We start from the raw sequence: 18,977 nt of genomic DNA, 5'->3' as shown, positions 1-18,977 counted from the left end.
ATGTCTCTAAGCAGGAAGGTAACATTTTGTGTTCCTCAGTACTACTTTAATAATTCCTACCTTCATCTCTTCGTTTTCATCGTTTTTCTCTCTCCGATTGCACTTCCAAACTTCACGCATGCACTTTCATTCACCATATCGGGATACACCTCCAACAAAAACTTGGTCTATGAAGGTGATGCGAGGGATACATTAGAAGCACTTGTCGAATTCAAACCAAGTTAATGAATTATTTCGAGTAGGACGGTGTACATATAGAAAACCTTTTCACCTTTGGAACTCTAGAACAAGGACACCGACAGATTTCACAACGCATTTCATTTTCAAGATCGAAAATCATAATCACAGCACCAAGTTTAGTGATGGATTTGCCTTTTTCCTAGCTCCAGTTGGCTTTCCAATTCCACCTAACTCTGCCGGGGGTGGTTTAGGATTATTCAACACCACCACAAATTTCGCAGAATCGAAAAACAACATTGTAACAGTTGAGTTTGATACTTTCTCAAACGAAGAATGGGATCCACCAGGATCACATGTTGGGATCAATGTGAATCAAGTCTCCTCAGTTGTCAATGCCAGTTGGGATATTAGCAGCAGTAATGGAAGAATGGAAGAATGGCTGAAGTATGGATATTTTATATATCTAAAACCAAAACTCTCTGGTTTGGTCCTACGAGAGATACCCGAGTCCTTTTTACTTTGTGTTTAGACCTTCCCTTTCTTACCATATTGACTTACGAAATGTTCTCCCCGAATGGGTTACAATTAGTTTTTCAGCTGCTACTGGATTATACCCTGAGAGGCATCTTTTATATTCATGGGATTTCAGTACAAGTCTGTTTTCTTATGATCAAAGTAGCAAAACGAAGGAAAGAAGGACAATCACTTTCTGGATTGCGTTCGTTGTAATTTCCTTTTTCCTTTTCATGCTTGGTATGTTCGTACATTGGTTGCTGGTTGTGAGGAAACAGAGAAACAAGACTAAAGGGCACGAAAAGTACTCCAAATTGGTGTGTTGATGCACAAAATCAGCGAGGACTTTGGTACAACAGAAAGTGTCAGGTTTGTGACCTTCGCTTGGTTGCTTCAATCACTAGTGAAGATAAGTACGTAAATGAATAGGGACAGGGAAGCAAACACAAGATGTACGTGGTTCACCCAGATCGGCTACGTCCACGGAGTAGAGGAGTTCTCATTAATTGTGAAGGGTTTACACAAATACATAGGTTCAAGCTCTCATTTTGTGAGTTCTAGTGAATAGTTTAGTACAAAATGACATTAGAGATTATTGTGGGAGAATGATCCCTATTTATAGAAGAAAGTTTCTAGTTTTGTTCTAACATTGACACGTGTCGTGTTGTGATTGGCTTCTGATGTTGACACGTGTTGCGCTGTGATTGGCTTCTGATGTCGACACGTGTCGTATTGTGATTGGCCTCCTAGTTGAAGGGAAGCTCTTCTGGGTTCTTGACGGTATAACGTTGACCGGTGCTCAGTAGTTTCGGGATTGGTCAAGTATGGTACAAACAGTGCTCTCCTAAGTTCCCGAGTGAGGGAAGCTCCTCGGTTGGGGACTTGCAAGATCCAAGCCATTGAGTAATCACGAAACTTCTAAGTACTGAAATGTGGTATCATTTTCACGTGCCTTATCTGTCTCATATGTAGATGTGGCATCTTCTCTGGAAGTACTTTTCCTCCATCCATGGGTGGTATCTTTAACCGATAAAGATGCACAAGGTAATGTATCAATTTCACTTGAAGCTTACTTGTAGTTTCGGGCTTGGTCAAGTGCGATACAAACCCTATAGTAGGAGTCCCCCAAGTCGCCGAGCTAGGAGATCTGCCGAAAGAGGTGACAGACAAGGCAAACAGTCAAACTTCCAAGCAAGCAACCCAGGATCGGAGGTTCGACTTCGGCTTCCGGTTGATTGTTCTCCTTCTCATTGTCTCTCATTCAGCTGCCAGGATAAGGAGAAGCAAATGGAGAAGAGATGATATGAGATACTTTTGCTTTTGAAAAGTAACTTTCCACAGGCTTATTCTTGAACTGTGCTGGAGGGTTTTCTGGTTCCCTTCAGAGTATAAGGCCGACTTAAGAATTTGAGGGTCAAAACAAGTCCATCAAATCTAGAGTACGTTCGACCTTGATGATATGGGATACTTTTGCTGTTGACGGAATAGTGAATGTGGTATGGAAAGGTGTTGTGTTGTAGTGATCTGTTTCAGCTCACCGTTGAACCTTCTGCTTCAATCTTTTGCATGGCAGAAGTGGTGTGCAACCTTTGCATTTAAATGGTCCTTCAGAACATTCCTTCATAGTGACTCATCCACGCTTGGCAGCTTCAGTGTAAAGAGCCAATATCTGATCAACTGTCATGAGGTATGTGCCGGTGGAATTCATGACCTTGACAGCAGTTGAGGATGAGTTCTCGAGAGCAATGCTAAGTAAGCAACCAGGCAAAGGTCTCAAGCAGTCAGTTCCAGATTGGAGGTTTGATTTCAGGTTCCGACTGACTGCTCTCTTTCTCTTTGTCCTACAGGTGTGGACAAGGATGAAGACAAGGACAGGGAGAAAGCCTGATATGGGATACTCTTGCTTTCGACCCTGATGATATGAGATACTCTTGTTCTTGGTGTGGCTTATTTGCTGAGGTATTATCGGGGGGAAATAAAACTGAGTATTTTGAGAGGTTATGTTGAGGGTGCCTTCTCGAATGCGAGAAAGGGTTGAGCATTTTTGCAGGTTTGCCTGTCCGTTGAGGAGGGAGGTCCATGTATATAGGGATTTCCCAATAACAAGTAGTAATGCTATTCCTTTACCCTTCTTGGTCACAGCAATGTAGTGGGAGCTGCCAGCTTCACGTGTTTTAACTTTGTCAGAGCACTTTGAAAAAGTGGTATGTGGTATCTGGAAAGCTGATGTTACGTGTGAAGATTACAGACAAGCTTTATCTAAGGAAATCTGGCTCTCGAAGTTCTGAGAGCTGTGCCTCTTCGGTTTTTGAACAAGCAATCCCGTCGATGATCTGGCTCTCGAGATTCGGAAAGCGGTGCTGCTTCGGTTTTTGAGAAAGTAATTATGTTGGGAGTCTTTTCTCGAATGTGAGTAAAGGTTGGACGTTCTTGCCAGCCTGTCTTGCCGCAGAACATGGAGGTCGACACACATAGGGACTTTCCAGTTGTCAAGCAGTGGTGCTGTTCCTTTACCCTTGTGGGTAATAGTAGGGTAGCTGGAACTTCGAAATTCTCGTGCCTAAACTTTGTCAGAGATCTTTGGCAAAGTTATATGTGGTACCTGAGGAGTTGATGGTGCGTGTGGAGAGTGGTGATTGAACAGTAAGATTCACGTGCTTTCTGCTTCACCAGAAATCTTCGACAGATTGCCCGTAATTTCCGTAAAGCTGAGTGTGCATGTGACAGGTGCTGATGAGGCTGAAAAAGCAGGTGCTTCTTCGATTTCTGAGATCGGCCCTCGTGGTCTCTGAGCAGCTCAGCTTTTGAGAAAGGAAACGCTTCTTCGATTTTTGAGATCAGCCCTCGTGGTCTCTGAGCAGCCTAGCTTTTGAGAAAGCAAACGCCTCTTCGATTTCTGAAGTTCCGTCGAGTGCAGATTTTTATAGAGGCTGGCATTAAGTTCCACAACACACCTGAATCTCCACCAATAGAAGCTCCCTTCTTGCACTTCTAAGATCTTGATTTGTCTGACCTCTTCTCTCTTCAACACCTTTGAAAATGTCTGGCCCATCCGACCGTCGTTTTGACTTGAACCTTAGAGAAGAGGCAGCCACGCCTTCTCCAGACAACATATGGCGCCCATTCTTCATATCCTCTACTGGTCCTCTTACCGTTGGGGATTCTGTGATGAAGAATGATATGACTGCTGCGGTGGTGGCCAGGAACCTTCTCACTCCCAGAGATAACAAACTACTTTCCAAACGGTCTGATGAGTTGGCTGTTAAGGATTCTCTGGCTCTTAGTGTTCAGTGTGCAGCTTCTGTGTCTAATATGGCCCAACGCCTATTTGCTAGAACCCGCCAAGTTGAATCATTGGCTGCTGAAGTGATAAGTCTCAAACAGGAGATTAGAGGGCTCAAAGATGAGAATAAACAGTTGCACAGGCTCGCGCATGACTATGCTACAAACATGAAGAGGAAACTTGACCAGATGCAGGAATCTGATGGTCAGGCTTTACTTGATCATAAAAGGTTTGTGGGTTTGTTCCAAAGACATTTATTGCCTTCGTCTTCTGGGGCTGTACCGCATAATGAAGCTCCAAATGATCAACCTCCAATGCCTCCTCATTCTGGGGTTCTGTCCAGTACTGAGGCTCCGGATAACCACCCTCCGGTGCTTTCTCTTTCTGGGGCTCTACCGACTGCTGAGACTTCCCCTAAGCAACCTTTGTGAAGGCTCCCTTTTGTTTGTTTATTTTGACTCATGTATATGTACATATTTGTGGCTTATCGAAAATATTAATAAATAAGCTTTGCTTCATTTCAACATATTGTGTTAAATACACCAAAGCCTTCTTCAGAAAGTTCTTTGAATTTTTTCTTTTGTTGAAACTTGTATTGTTGAAGCTTTGTGAGTGAATCATGTAGTTTGAGGTAGTGTTCCCTTAATTTCCCGAGTGAGGAAAACTTCTCGGTTGGAGACTTGAAAAATCCAAGTCACTGAGTGGTTGTGAGACTGCCGAGTATCAAGGTGCAGTAGCATATGGTGGGAGTCCCCCACGTCTGCAGGCGAAGAGAGTTGCCGAATGAGGTGTCTCGCTTGTTACTAATTTGTCAAAGTAACGAATCCTTGTTTCGATGTCACACATTCGTATATGCCTTATCTAAAAATATTTCCAACTTTTGTGTGTTTGATGCTGCATGCTATTGACTAGACAAGATCAAGTGCAATTAGTAGCTTTTCTCTCTTTTTCATCTTTTCTTTGGTGGAATTGCTTTTCGTTTCCACTAATCAGCCTGAGTGGATGCAATATAACACCATTCTCTATAGCTTAGATCGCAAAGTCTTCTTCATGAAAGTTGTTCCTTATCTTGTGAACTACAACATATCCAAATTTGAGATCCATCGGAGTAGTACAACTCCAGAAATTCAGGTATGATGTGTAACTGTTCATCAATTTTCTGTTAACCCGTCAGACTTGTTGTGAGCTTCTAAACTCCATTTTTTCTTGTTCAGCTCAACATACTTTCTTCATAGAAGTTGTTCCTCACCTTGTCAGCTACAACATATCCAAATTTGAGATTCATCGGAGCAGTACAAATCCAGAAATTCAGGTATGATGAGTGACTGTTCATCATTTTTCTGTCAACCTGTCAGACTTGTTGTGAGCTTCGAAACTCCATTTTCTCTTGTTCAGATCAACATACTTTCTTCATCGAAGTTGTTCCGTATCATCTCTTTCATGACATATCAAAAATTCAGAATGAACTAACGGTTAAATATTTCCAGATCTTCGAAACATCACAGCAGTCTTTAAATTTGCGGGAATCCGACTGTCGTGTTTGGAGCCTCAACACTTTAATTTCCGTCGCTCAAACAGAAACGATTCCTTCTTGAAAGTTGTTCATCTGCTCAAGAACTATAGGGTGTCCAAAATTCAGCTCCACTGGAGAAGAGAAAAGGTTGCAGAAATTTGATAGATGAAAGGAGGCGGAAGAGGAAGAGAGGGAAAGAGGTTGCTTGGGTTGGATTTCTAGTTAAACTTGGGATTTTGGCTTGTTGTTTGATTTATTATAATATGTTTGGAAACATATACATAATTGCTTGTTTGGTTATGACAGGGATGTTGTGGGTGTAGAACAAAACAAATGTTTGTGTTGACCCGTGTTTTTGTACAGGTTCAAGGGAATCTTGGTTTTGTGAACAAAATTTGTTTATTTGTCACAAGGTTTTGTGTTTGGGAAATAGTTTAATAGGTAAGGTTTATTGACTATAGATTTTTGCTTGGGTATATAGCGTGACTAGTTGAAGCTATTTTTAGGATACAAAACTTGAATTAGCTTTGCACTATCTTGATGAAGAGTGTGCGAAGCTTTTATATGTTTTGGTGTTGAAATTTTGTATTGTAGATGAAGCATTGGGGTTGAAGCTTGATAGGTGAAGCTTTGGTGTTGAAGCTTTATAGGTGAAGCTTTGTGTTTGAAGCTTTATAGGTGAAGCTTTGGGGTTGAAGCTTGATAGGTGAAGCTTTATAGGTGAAGCTTTGGTGTTGAAGCTTTATAGGTGAAGCTTTGTGTTTGAAGCTTTATAGGTGAAGCTTTGGGGTTGAAGCTTTATAGGTGAAGCTTTGGTGTTGAAGCTTTATAGGTGAAGCTTTTGTTGGCACCATAAATTGATTTTGCTTCACACTATCTTGATGAAGATAGTGCGAAGCTTTTGAGATTGATATTTGTCCTCCATTGATGAAGCTTTTGTTGGCACCATAAATTGATTTTGCTTCACACTATCTTGATGAAGATAGTGCGAAGCTTTTGAGATTGATAGTTGTCCTCCATTGATGAAGCTTTTGTTGGCACCATAAATTGATTTTGCTTCACACTATCTTGATGAAGATAGTGCGAAGCTTTTGAGATTGATATTTGTCCTCCATTGATGAAGCTTTTGTTGGCACCATAAATTGATTTTGCTTCACACTATCTTGATGAAGATAGTGCGAAGCTTTTGAGATTGATATGTGTCCTCCATTGATGAAGCTTTTGTTGGCACCATAAATTGATTTTTCTTCACACTATCTTGATGAAGATAGTGTGAAGCTTTTGAGATTGATATTTGTCATCCATTGATGAAGCTACTGTGTTCCCCCTTCGGATTTTTTTTTTTTGAAGGGGGGAACTGAAACATTTGAAATTTGAAACTCCCTAGTGTTAGAAGTTTGAAGATTTTCCATGTGGGGCTTTCTCACAGTTTGAATTTGAATTTTGAATATCAATAGCCATGTTTAACTATATATAAGAAGGATAAGTTTCCATTCTTTACCTTACCTTCATTTTCTCATCTTGTAGTGATTTTTGAAGACATAGTGCTCTTTACTTGAGAGGGATTCTGACATTGCTTTGCTGCACCATCTTCAGGTTGGTAGTCTTCTCCACTAGATCGGATGTTTTCATTCTTGTTGAATTGTTTGAGTGTTCATGTATTCTGTTAAGAACATAAGGAACTGGTTGTGCTTTTCTGCATGCCCTATGAGCTTCCTTATGTTTTGATCCTTCATGTAGTGATAGAGTTTGTTTCTGTTTGTTGTAGATGTCGGAGTCTGGAAGTCTTAGTGATGAGGGCTCCCCTAGCTCTAGCTCTAGGTTTGAGCCTGCCATGTCAGGGTCTTCATGGCCTTTGTTAGAGTCTGGTATGAAAGAAACGTTGGATGATCCTCATAATTGTCAAACCTTAGCCAATATTGGTTCTTCCTCCATGCTAGTGGGTGAGGGGGTTGTTTGTGACGCCATACCCATATTTCGTTCTGATCCTCACAATTGTCAAACCTTAGCCAATATTGGTTCTTCCTCCATGCTAGTGGGTGAGGGGGTTGTTTGTGACGCCATACCCATATTTCGCTCTGAGTTCACAGCGGACCATTTAGAAAATAACTTGTTAGATAGCGAAAAGCAGCTTGAGGCCCTAAGGCGATCATGTAGTATCCCCCGTAGTGTAGGAATACGTTTGGTGCGTTGTGAAGAATTGCCTTCTGAGCCGCCCACGGGTCATGTTATGTTCTATACCCAAACATTAGTGACCTTGGGGGTAAATTTACCTTTGCATCCGTGGTTGCAACGGATGCTGTCTTTTATTGGTTATGCACCGGGGCAACTCAACCCTGGTTTCTGGGATACCTTGATCGGGTTTTATATTATATGGATGGAGTGTGGATTAGGTGAACCTTCCTTCCATCAGTGGCGCTACTGTTATAAGATGCGCCCGGTGAAAACATGTACTGGTTATGCTGAATGTGCATGTCGGAGTGAGAGAGAGCGTGTTGTCCTTGATAAGAGAAAGGCGTACTGCACATGGAAGAAACGTTGGTGCTTTCTTTATAATGATTGGGAGCATGCTAAGGGTGTCACGCCTGATCGACGTGTTCCTACTCACTTCCAGACTGTAGGTTGTAATGTATCCATTTTCTCATTATTTGCTATTGTTGTGATTTTCTCTTGCTTCTAAGATTTTTCTTCATGCAGTGACACGAGGCACCATCAAACTCTCCGGACAGGAGCTAGCTGATATAGAGAAAGTGCTGAGGGTGCCTAAAGAAGATAGACACTTGGGTAAGCTACGACCCTTGTTTCGAAAGTACGGTTTCCAGCCTTTAGTTTCCGAGTGCCAGAGACGAGCGAGTAAGTTGTATCCTCACTTGATCCTTGTTCTTCCCTTTTTTTTTATATAGATATATAATGTGGTATTCCTTACTTTGATTTTCCTTGTTCAGTGGAGAAGGTGGGCAAGAAAGTGGAGACTAGAACCAAGAAAAGGAGAGTGCCCATGTTAGTTCATTCAGAAGACATCCTGTTTCACAAGGAAGCTCGCAAGCACCGAGTGAGACCAATCATTAAAACTAAGTCTCGAGAAGAAGTCCTCAAGGTTGCTGCCTCGAAGAGAGCTGAAGCTGAGGCCATTGGATGTGCTGCTGCCATAGTTGACGGGGAAGATAGGCGATTGTTGCCTCCTCTTCCTACTATCAATCCTATCTTTCCTCCAGTTAGGGAGCACATTGGGCAGAAAGGTGATCCTAGTTCTAGCAGCAAGGGTAAAGATAAAGAAGAGGTTGGCAGTGTCCCTTGGAAGGATTTGAAGGTTGCCATGCGGCCAAAGGACTTTGGGTATATCAACAATTGCCTGGCAGGGCGTCGATTCACTTTCGATGAGCTCGGAGAGCCTTTAGCTAAAGATGAATCGGATTGTGACCGGATGTTGAAGCTGTCTTCATATGTGAGTATTACTTTGTCATTTCCTTGTTTTCTCCTCTTTATTAGCATTATTTTGGTAGCGATGATCGTCTTGTCATGCAGGTCATGACTGAGTATCACGACAGACTGCGAGAGGCTGAGCGGTGCAAGGTGAAACTGAAAGAGAATAAGCAGTTTGTGAATGATGCCAGGAAGACGAGCAAAGCTTTGGCTGAGGCCATTGAAGTCAGGGATCAACATTTTGAGAGTTTGAAGAGGTGGAATGGTGATAACTTGAGACTTAAAGTACAGTTGGAGGCGACTAAGAAACAGTTGGAGACAACTATGCTCGAGGTTTCCAAGGTTAAAGGGGAGTTGGATAGTGCCTTGGTTGAGGTTTCTGAGCTGAAGAGTAGTATCCCGACTGAGAAGGAAGTTGCTGTGAAAGAGTTCTTGGGTTCCCCGGCCTTTCTCCATGTCCTTAGACCTCGCTGTACTCGGGAAGTTCACTTTGAAAAAAGGAAATGGATGGCTGTCCTTGATCGTTATGATGATGGAAGCGTTCTTCGAAAATACCGTGAAGAAATACATGAGCATCATCGAAAAGGTGAAACCTTCAACCTTGCCGTTTATTCTAGCAGTGCAGATGAGTCTGGTGATGAGGCTAGTGCTGATGAGCAGAGTCATCAGGGTGATGATGAGTTTGGAAATGCAGAAAATGGCGGTAGGACTCATAGTGATATGATCAGGGGTTCAACCTCAGATGAGGATGACTAGAAGTGCTTTCACTTTCTGCATGTACTATACCTGCACTAGTTTGTTGTTTGTATGGCATGTGCCATGTTATAAGCCTGAGAGTTTTTTTTGTTTTGTATGTTTATGAGTGTTTGCATTATCAAGCAAGTGTTTGTATTGTCAAGCTTCAAGTGTTTGCATTATCAAGCTTCAAGTGTTTGCCCTATCATTGATGAATGTTTGACTATGTTTGCATAGATCCTTTGTATAGTCTTGTTGACACATACTTAGATTTGATTTTGTATTGGAAACATTTGCGTTGAAGCTTCAACACTTGAGTGTTTCATTGCTCAGAATGTAAAAGAGTTTAGGGCCGAGTTGGCTAAATCACCTCTTTATTGAATTCATACCAAATGGTCTTTGTTACATAGGATTCCGAACGGCTGTAGCTTAACACTTGTACAATGTGAGTCTATTTGTAATAGTACTTCAAGTGGTCAGCATTCCATGGATGGCCAAGGGTCTTGCCGTCGGAGTTTATGAGCTTGTAGGAGCCAGGGCGGCTGATGCCGACGACCTCGAACGGTCCGTCCCAGTTAGGACTGAGTGTTCCTTCACTCGGGACCCTATCACATAGTAATCTTTTCTTCAGTACCCAGTCTCCCACTTTGAAAGAGCGAGGTTTGACCCTTGAGTCGTAGTAGTTGGAAATGCGCTGCTTGTAGGCGACATTCCTCAGGTGAGCCTGATTTCTGTGTTCCTCGACTAGATCCAGGTTGAGGGTGAGTTGTTTGTCGTTCTCACTCTGCATGTAATTCTGGATTCGGTATGTTGCTTGCTCAAACTCAACCGGGACAACTGCTTCTGTACCAAAAGCAAGTGAGAATGGAGTTTCTCCTGTGGAAGTCCGATATGAAGTGCGGTATGACCAAAGAACTTGGGGTACGAATTCTGGCCAACAACCTTTAGCTTTGTCCAAGCTAGTTTTTAGAATGCGCTTGATTATTTTGTTAACGGCCTCGACTTGTCTATTAGACTGGGGATGGGCTGGAGAGGCAAAACATAAGTTGATGTTGAACTTAGAGCAAAACATCTTGAACTTCTTGTTGTCGAACTGCCGCCTATTGTCCGTGACTATCGCATTGGGAATGCCGAATCTGCAGAGGATGTTCTTCCATACGAAGTCTTCTATTTTTCCCTCAGTAATGGTTGCCAAGGGTTCTACTTCAGCCCACTTTATGAAGTAGTCAACTGCAACGATTGCATAGCGGACTTTGCCCTTCCCTGCAGGCATTGGGCCGATCAAATCAAGTCCTCATTGGGCGAAGGGCCAAGGGCTGATCATAGGAGTGAGCGGCTCGGGAGGGGAGTGAGGGATAGTTGCGTAGCGTTGACACTTATCACATGAGCGAGATATTCTGATGGCATCTTGGTGGAGTGTTGGCCAATAGTATCCTTAGCGAAAAGTCTTGTGTGCTAGGGATCGAGACCCAGCATGATCTCCGCATACTCCTTCATGTATTTCCCGAAGGACAATTTCCGTCTCCGCAGGTGTAAGGCATCTTAGGTATGGCAGGGTAAAACCGCGCTTGTAAAGTTGGTCATTAATGATCAGGTAGCGGGCAGACTTGTATCGAATCTGCTTAGCTTGGACTTTGTCATTTGGGAGGGTGCCATGGGCAAGGAATTTATAAATTGGGGTGATCCAACTATCTCCTTGTTGTAAATTGCACACCTCCGCGACCATGGTGCTTGGTGATGCTAACAATTCGACATGAATTTTTCTCCCAATCTTGTCTTCCACTGCCGAGGCGAGGCGAGCCAAAGCGTCTGCATGACTGTTTGCCGCTCGAGGAACTTGGGTGATCTGGTAGTGGAAGTGCTTGAGCAAAAGTCGTGTTTGCGCAAGATATGCTGCCATGGAGCTATCCTTAGCATCAAAGTTGTTCGTGACTTGGTTGACCACTAATTGGGAGTCACTGAAGATATCAATTTGTTTAACCCCAAGGTGATTGGCCAGACGTAAGCCTGCTAGAAGGGATTCGTATTCGGCCTCGTTGTTCGATGCCTTGAATTTGAAACGAAGAGCGTATTCTATCGCCACTTTGTTCGGGGTAGTGAGGACTAATCCTGCTCCGCAGCCCTGTTGGTTGGATGAGCCATCAACATACAGACTCCATGCTGGGGTTGTTGATTCTATCTTCTGAGCTTCCGATGGTAATGAAGCTACTGCTATTGCTTGCCCCTTTTCGGCTGGTTTTGGTTGGTAGGAGATGTCAAACTCACCCAATGCTATCGCCCATTTAATCATTCGCCTAGACGTGTCAGGACTCTGGAGTATCTGTCGAAGAGGGTGATTGGTAAGCACGATGATGGCGTGTGCTTGGAAATAAGGGCGAAGTTTTCGAGCAGACATGACCAATGCTAGAGCTAATTTCTCAATGTTGGAGTATCGTGTCTCCGCATCTTGTAGGGCCTTGCTAGCATAATAGACGGGCCGTTCGACACCACTGTCCTTTTGAATAAGAACAGAACTGACTGCTGAAGTCGAAACTGATAGATAGATAATGAGAGTGTCACCAACTTCTGGTTTGGAGAGCAGAGGGGCTTTACTCATGTACTCTTTGAGGTTCCTGAATGCCTTGGCACATTCCTCCGTCCATGTAATGTATTTCTTATTTCCCTTGAGTGCTTTGAAGAAAGGAGCACATCTGTCTGTGGCCTTAGAGATGAATCTGGTTAAGGCTGCCACCTTGCCAGTAAGGCTTTGGATGTCTTTTGAAGTTACTGGCTCTTTCATGTCGAGGATTGCTTTGATCTTTTCGGGGTTAGCTTCAATGCCTCGTTGGCTAATCATGAAGCCTAAGAATTTGCCAGAGCCCACGCCGAAGGCACATTTGTTGGGGTTCAACCTCATTCAATACCTCTTTAGAATGGTGAAAGTTTCAGATAGGTTGGTGATGTGTTGTTCAGCATGTTTGCTCTTGACTAACATATCATCAACGTAAACTTCCATGCTCTTCCCAATCTGTTCGGCGAACATTGAATTGACCAGTCTCTGATAAGTTGCTCCTGCATTCTTTAGGCCGAAAGGCATGGCTTTGTAGCAATATAGTCCCTTGTCAGTAGTGAAGGCTGTGTGTTCTTGGTCTGAGGGGTTCATGAGGATTTGGTTGTATCCTGAATAAGCGTCCATGAAGCTCAAGAGCTCACACCCTGCCGTAGAGTCTATAAGTCTATCAATGAGAGGAAGGGGAAACTATCATTCGGGCATCCTTTGTTTAGGTCGGTGTAGTCGACACACATTCTCCACAAGACCTTTTGAAGCAGGAGACTTTCCTTGGTCGGATTTTTCTTAACAAGGACAACATTTGCTACCCATGTTGGGTAATTGACTTCACGGACGAAGCCTATGTCCTTGAGTTTTTCAACTTCTGTTTTCACCGCCTCGTATCGTTCAACATCATAAGATCTTCGCTTCTGTTTTACTGGTTTGGTCTTGGGATCAATACTCAAGTGGTGACAGATGATATCGGGAGAGATGCCCGGCATATCTTTATATGACCAAGCGAAGACCTCGGCGTTCTCTTGCAAAAAAGAGATCAGCGACAACTGAAGGGGTGGTGACAAAGTGGTGCCAATCTTCACCATGCGATTTGGATGGTTTTTGGAGATAGAGACATTCTTTAACTCTTCAGCGGGTTGTGCTTGCTGGGTGAATGAGTCATCTCGAGGGTCGTCGGGTTGACTGTTGCCATCATGAAGATCCGAGTTGGCTTCATCTGGACTGGTCTTTACTACCTGGTTATGTATAGAGAGGGTCTCCTTGGGGGCAGGCAGGTGTTGTTGCTTAACTGAAGTGTTGTAACATGATCGAGCACTAAGTTGATCTCCCCTGATGTATCCATTACCGAAAGGGGTTGGAAACTTCATCAACAACATATGTGTGGATACCATGGCCTTGAGATCATTGATGCCTGTGCGCCCAAAGATGACATTGTATGCCGTCGGGCAATTGACCACTAGGAAGTTAGTGGTAATAGTAACTGTGTAGGGGCCTGTACCAATGGTGAAGGGTAAATGTATACTCCCTAAAGGTTGCACGATATCGCCAGAGAAGTTTATCAGAGGAGAAATCGAGCGATCGAGCAAGTGTTCAGCTACATTAAGTGCCTTGAAAGCTTCAGCAAACATGATATTGACTGAAGCACCTGTGTCTATCAGGATTCGTTTCACATCAAAATTTGCTATGTGAGCCTCCACGATCAGCGGGTCGTTGTGAGGGTAGATGATACCTCTTTCTTCCTCAAGGTAGAAACATATTGGATCCCAGTTAGGCTTTTGATACTTGCCTCCCCTGATGTCTTCCACGTGAAACACTTGATGGCCAGGTCTCAAAGTTCGTTCACTGTTTTTCATGGCCCTATTGGAAGATTCAGACATAGGTGTGCTGCCGCTTATAGAATATATCACATTCACCTAGCGTTGGTTACGGTTATCCCTTGGAGGGTGAAGGAGGAACTGATCAATTTTTCCTTCACGTGCCAAAGCTTCAATATGATCACGGAGGATGACGCACTTCTCGCCATCATGGCCATTATACTCGTGGTAGCAGCAAAACATGCCCGTGTTTTTCGTGGACTTGTAATTTGGCTGTCTTGGCTTTGGCTTTGGTATCAAATGAGCTATATTGGGGTAGATGGCCGCGCATGTAGCGTTCACAGGTGTGTATGTCTCATACCTCGGGGTAAGGCCTGTCTTGACACGTGATTGGCCCACTGCATTGACTGCTTGGGGACAGGCGTTATTGTGACGATATCCTGAGTTATCACGATAATGCCCCTTATTCTTTTTATTAAAATGAGATTGGTGAGGATGGAAATCTTTCCTTTTGCCCTGGGATTGATATGTCTGCTGACTTGGCGAAGCATTAAATGAGGCAGGGGGTGTGCTGCTACCGTTTGGAAGGTTGAGGTCTTCTTATTTGGTTGGATCTGGCCTCCACTCCCTACTTGCTGATAAGGGGTGACTGTAGGGGGTTTCCCTTGATATGTCATTGCCTCGGCGGAGGCATGGTTGTAAGCTTGTGCCATCACCTCAGAGTAAGTCTTCCAAGTGTTGGCATTGATCATGTACTTGAAGAAACAGTCACGTAAGCCTGCCGTGAAGGCCTTGAGGGCGGTCTTGTCATCTGCCTTAGCGCAACGAGAATACTCATGGCTGAAACGGCCGGCATACTTTCGTAATGACTCGTCTGGCTTCTGGCGAATAGTGTACAAGTCATCTGCGGAATGCAAGCGATCGGTCTGGAAGATGTGTTGAGAGACAAACAGCTTCCTCAACTCTTCAAATGAGTCTACTGTCTCAGGCGGAAGACGGCAATACCAGTTTAAAGCTCCGCCATAGAGGGTGGAGGGGAAGAGAAGGCACCGTTCTTCGTCGGTGTGTCTCCGATATACCATGGTGGACTCAAAGAGGTTAAGGTGTTCAATCGGGTCTTCCTTTCCAGTATAGAGTTGTAAGCCAAGCTTCTGCTTTGTCTTTGCTTGGATGGGGGTGTTGAGGATCCTTCTTGTGAGGGGGCCAGGCCTGGGTTGGTTCCAGTCAGGTATCTCGGCTTGACGTTCAGCCTTCAACTTGTTTACTTCCTCCAGGAGCTGTAGGACAAGGGGGTCCTGAGTGGAGTCGTGCACCACTGAAGGTTTCTTCCGTAAGTCCCCATCGCCTCTTGTAAGTAGGAAAGTTTGATCAAGATAGCGTGATTTTTCTTTGGACTCATCACACTGACTCCTAGAGTGAGTATGTCGGAACATTTCCGAGTCCCCTGTACCTTCATGTTCTTCTGGGACTTGTTGCCCATTCCCTAGATTAACTGCTGGCCTGGGTCGTGGGAGAGGACCGAGTCTTTTAGAAACTCTTGGGTCATTGATCTTCGAGCTTATGTGGATGGGATTCTCTCGACGTTGCTTTAGGAAGTCTCGACAATCGCGATAGACGGCTTTTGATCCTTCCACTCCTTCTGTGAGGAGGTGTTTTCCTCTACTCCTTTTGCTTCGGGTTGAAGCAGCTGGGTTGAGAGAAGTCTCATGTTGATTATCACATTGATGTGTAGCTCGATCCTTATCAGGGATGTCCGTGTTGGATATCGGTGACCCTCCGTGTTGGGGGGCATTCAGATGATTGTTGACCTCAGCAGGGGCGACGAGCTTGTGTGCTTGAGCATGCCTAGCCTCGTGAAGCATCTCAAAAAGTTTTTCATACTGCTCCTGGAGAACCTCGTTCCTCATCACTATCTTGTTGTTCTGAGCTTCTAACTCATCGACTTTAGCTTGAAGAGTAACTCTATTTCCTTCCTTCTTTCGTTGCTTCATACTAGGTCCAATGAGGGTGTCATTCTGTGTGCTATGGCTTCTTTCGCTCCCCATGTCGGAGAGAGATGCTTGGCCAAAAGAGAGTGTACGAGCAGTGGAAACCAGCTTGACAAAGCTGAAGAGAGTGGGAATAAGTGTCGTTTCCCACAGACGGCGCCAAATGTTGATGCACAAAATCAGCGAGGACTTTGGTGCAACAGAAAGTGTCAGGTTTGTGACCTTCGCTTGGTTGCTTCGATCACTAGTGAAGATAAGTACGTAAATGAATAGGGACAGGGAAGCAAACACAAGATGTACGTGGTTCACCCAGATTGGCTACGTTCACGGAGTAGAGGAGTTCTCATTAATTGTGAAGGGTTTACACAAATACATAGGTTCAAGCTCTCATTTTGTGAGTTCTAGTGAATAGTTTAGTACAAAATGACATTAGAGATTATTGTGGGAGAATGATCCCTATTTATAGAAGAAAGTTTCTAGTTTTGTTCTAACATTGACACGTGTCGTGTTGTGATTGGCTTCTGATGTTGACACGTGTCGCGCTGTGATTGGCATTTGATGTCGACACGTGTCGCATTGTGATTGGCCTCATAGTTGAAGGGAAGCTCTTCTGGGTTCTTGACGGTATAACGTTGACCGGTGCTCAGTAGTTTCGGGATTGGTCAAGTATGGTACAAACATGGTGTCTTCTATAAATTCGGATATTCAGAGACTAGCGTTGCCAAAACGATTTTCTTACCAAGAACTAGTTGCAGCCACCAATGGATTTGCAAATGACGGAAGGCTAGGTCACGGAGGTTCAGCCTTTTAGGGCAGGTTTATAAAGGAACTATAAGAGACCTAGGCTGCAAGGTTGCTGTGAAGAAAATCTTCACGGAATCTGAGCACTATGAGGGAATTTTTGTCAATGAAGTGAAGATAAAAAGTCGGTTGATACATAGAAACCTGGTGCAATTCATCGGATGTCATGAGCAAGGCGAATGCTTACTTGTTTATTCATACATGCCAAACAGCAGCCTGGATACGCATCTATTTGGCTCGAAAACAACATTGCAATGGGATTTCAAGTACAAGATAGCTTTAGGCTTGGCTTCCGCTCTTCATTATCTACATGAAGGTGCAGAGCAGTGCGTTCTTCATAGGGATATCAAATCAGCTAATGTCTTGTTAGACAAAGATTTCAGTGCTAAGCTTGGGGATTTTGGGATTGCCAAGCTCGTGGATCCCCAGTTCAAGACTCAGATAACAGGGGTGGTAGGGACTTTTGGATACATTGCCCCTGAATATGCAAACGGAGGGAGAGTCAGTAAAGAATCTGACATGTTTAGTTTTGGAGTTGTCGCCTTGGAACTTGCATGTGGAAGGAGGACTTACTGTGATGGGGGGTTTTACTTGCCAATTGTGAGTTGGGTTTGGCAACTCTACCTTGCTGGAAATCTTCTATGTGTAGCTGATGAAAGATTGAAAGTGGATTTTGACCGAAATGAAATGGAATGCTTGTTAGTTGTTGGATTATGGTGCAGTCAGCCCAACAGCGAGGGAAGGCCAAAAGCCGGACAAGTGATGAAGGTTCTTCAGCTCGAAGCACCATTTCCGGAACTTCCACCTGATATGCATGACATTCCACTCCTGCCTCAGCACCAGTTGGTTCCTCTCAATGATCTTTAGCGTCTAGTTTCTAACCAGTGGGTCATCAAATTTAAAACCGCTAAGCTACATCGATGTACAATATCATCTGAATCTCTTTTGTTTACTTATCGTTTTAGAATTAAGCAAGTGCATTTGATAGCTCGAGATAAAATTGTTGGATGCGAATTATCTGCGATGACCAAGTTACATGGCTAATAGTTTGATGCTTTTCGATGTATAATGTCTGAATTTTTCATCTTAGTTTTAGGGTTCTAGTACTTCTTTCGTGTTTTCGACGCGCTTTTGTGTATATGTATTGGGCTATTAAATTTGTTAGTTGAATAACATAGCTTAGTCCTCTAAATATGTTTCTGAAATCTAAAACAATTTTGAAGTGAATGATATATATTGGCGACGTTCTCTTCTTTTTAAGTTTCTGTAATACAAAGAGCGGAACAGTTCAGATGAACTTTGGGAATAAAAAATATCAAAAAATGAGTCATGAAATTGTGTCGGAGCAAAGACTGTTTGCACTCTATGAATATAACTTGTAGTTTAGTATGAAAAAATAAATTAGTCAAAATATTGTAGTCTTCAGTATGTAACCATTTCGGCGTTCTTGTTTCTTTGTTCGCACTTTAATAAAATAATATTCGTAGTTTGTAATTCGTTCATCCGTCTGTTTATTATGAGTCTCTTATTTTCAATGCAGCGGATGAAAGACTGGAAATGTGTTTTGATCAAAATAAAATGGAATGCTTGTTACCAGTGGGATTGTAGTGCACTAATCCAAACAGCAATGAAAGGCCAAACACGGGACAAGTGATGAAGGTTCTTCAGCTCGAAACACCACTGCCGAAATACTTTCTGTTACACCCACCTCCAATTTAAATTATATTTTTACTAAGTTTGAGTTTACCTTGCTTTTAAAATTGTTTTTGGATCTTAAATGGTGTGCCCAAGGGGCCCACCCCCTGTTTTGTCCCCCGGTTCTCTTTCCCTTTCCTTTTATTTTTCTGAAAAGTCTTTCTCTCTCTTCTCTCTTCTCCCTCACACTCCTTTATCTCTCCTTCTCTACTCTCTGTGCTCTCTCCTCCCCGGTGACCAACACCCACACTCACGCACACACACCCATCACCAACCCCGTGCGTGCAACACCTCCATCATCATCATCACTCTGTCGTCTCTCTCTCTCTCTTTCGTCGCTGCGAGACACGGAGGAACCCAGGAACCTCCGGCGAGCTTCTTCATTTTCTCCGGTTAGGTAAGCTTTGGGTTTACCTCTATTTGTTGTAGATTGAAGCTTGGGTGTGATTTATGAAGTGTTATACTCGTGATTTCTAAGGTTTTGGAA

General features: G+C 43.5%; 2 pseudogenes; both read left to right on the top strand.

Moving 5' to 3' along the window:
- On the top strand, positions 1 to 17,662 carry LOC126632578 (L-type lectin-domain containing receptor kinase IX.1-like; annotated as a pseudogene).
- LOC126631568 (uncharacterized) lies at positions 7,186 to 10,013 on the top strand (annotated as a pseudogene).
- Positions 17,663 to 18,977: the final 1,315 nt, after the last annotated feature.

This window comes from Malus sylvestris, chromosome 8 (genome assembly GCF_916048215.2).
Source record: "Malus sylvestris chromosome 8, drMalSylv7.2, whole genome shotgun sequence".
Taxonomy (NCBI): domain Eukaryota; kingdom Viridiplantae; phylum Streptophyta; class Magnoliopsida; order Rosales; family Rosaceae; genus Malus; species Malus sylvestris.
Note: the sequence above shows the minus strand (reverse complement) of the source record. Positions and strands in the feature narration are given on the sequence as shown.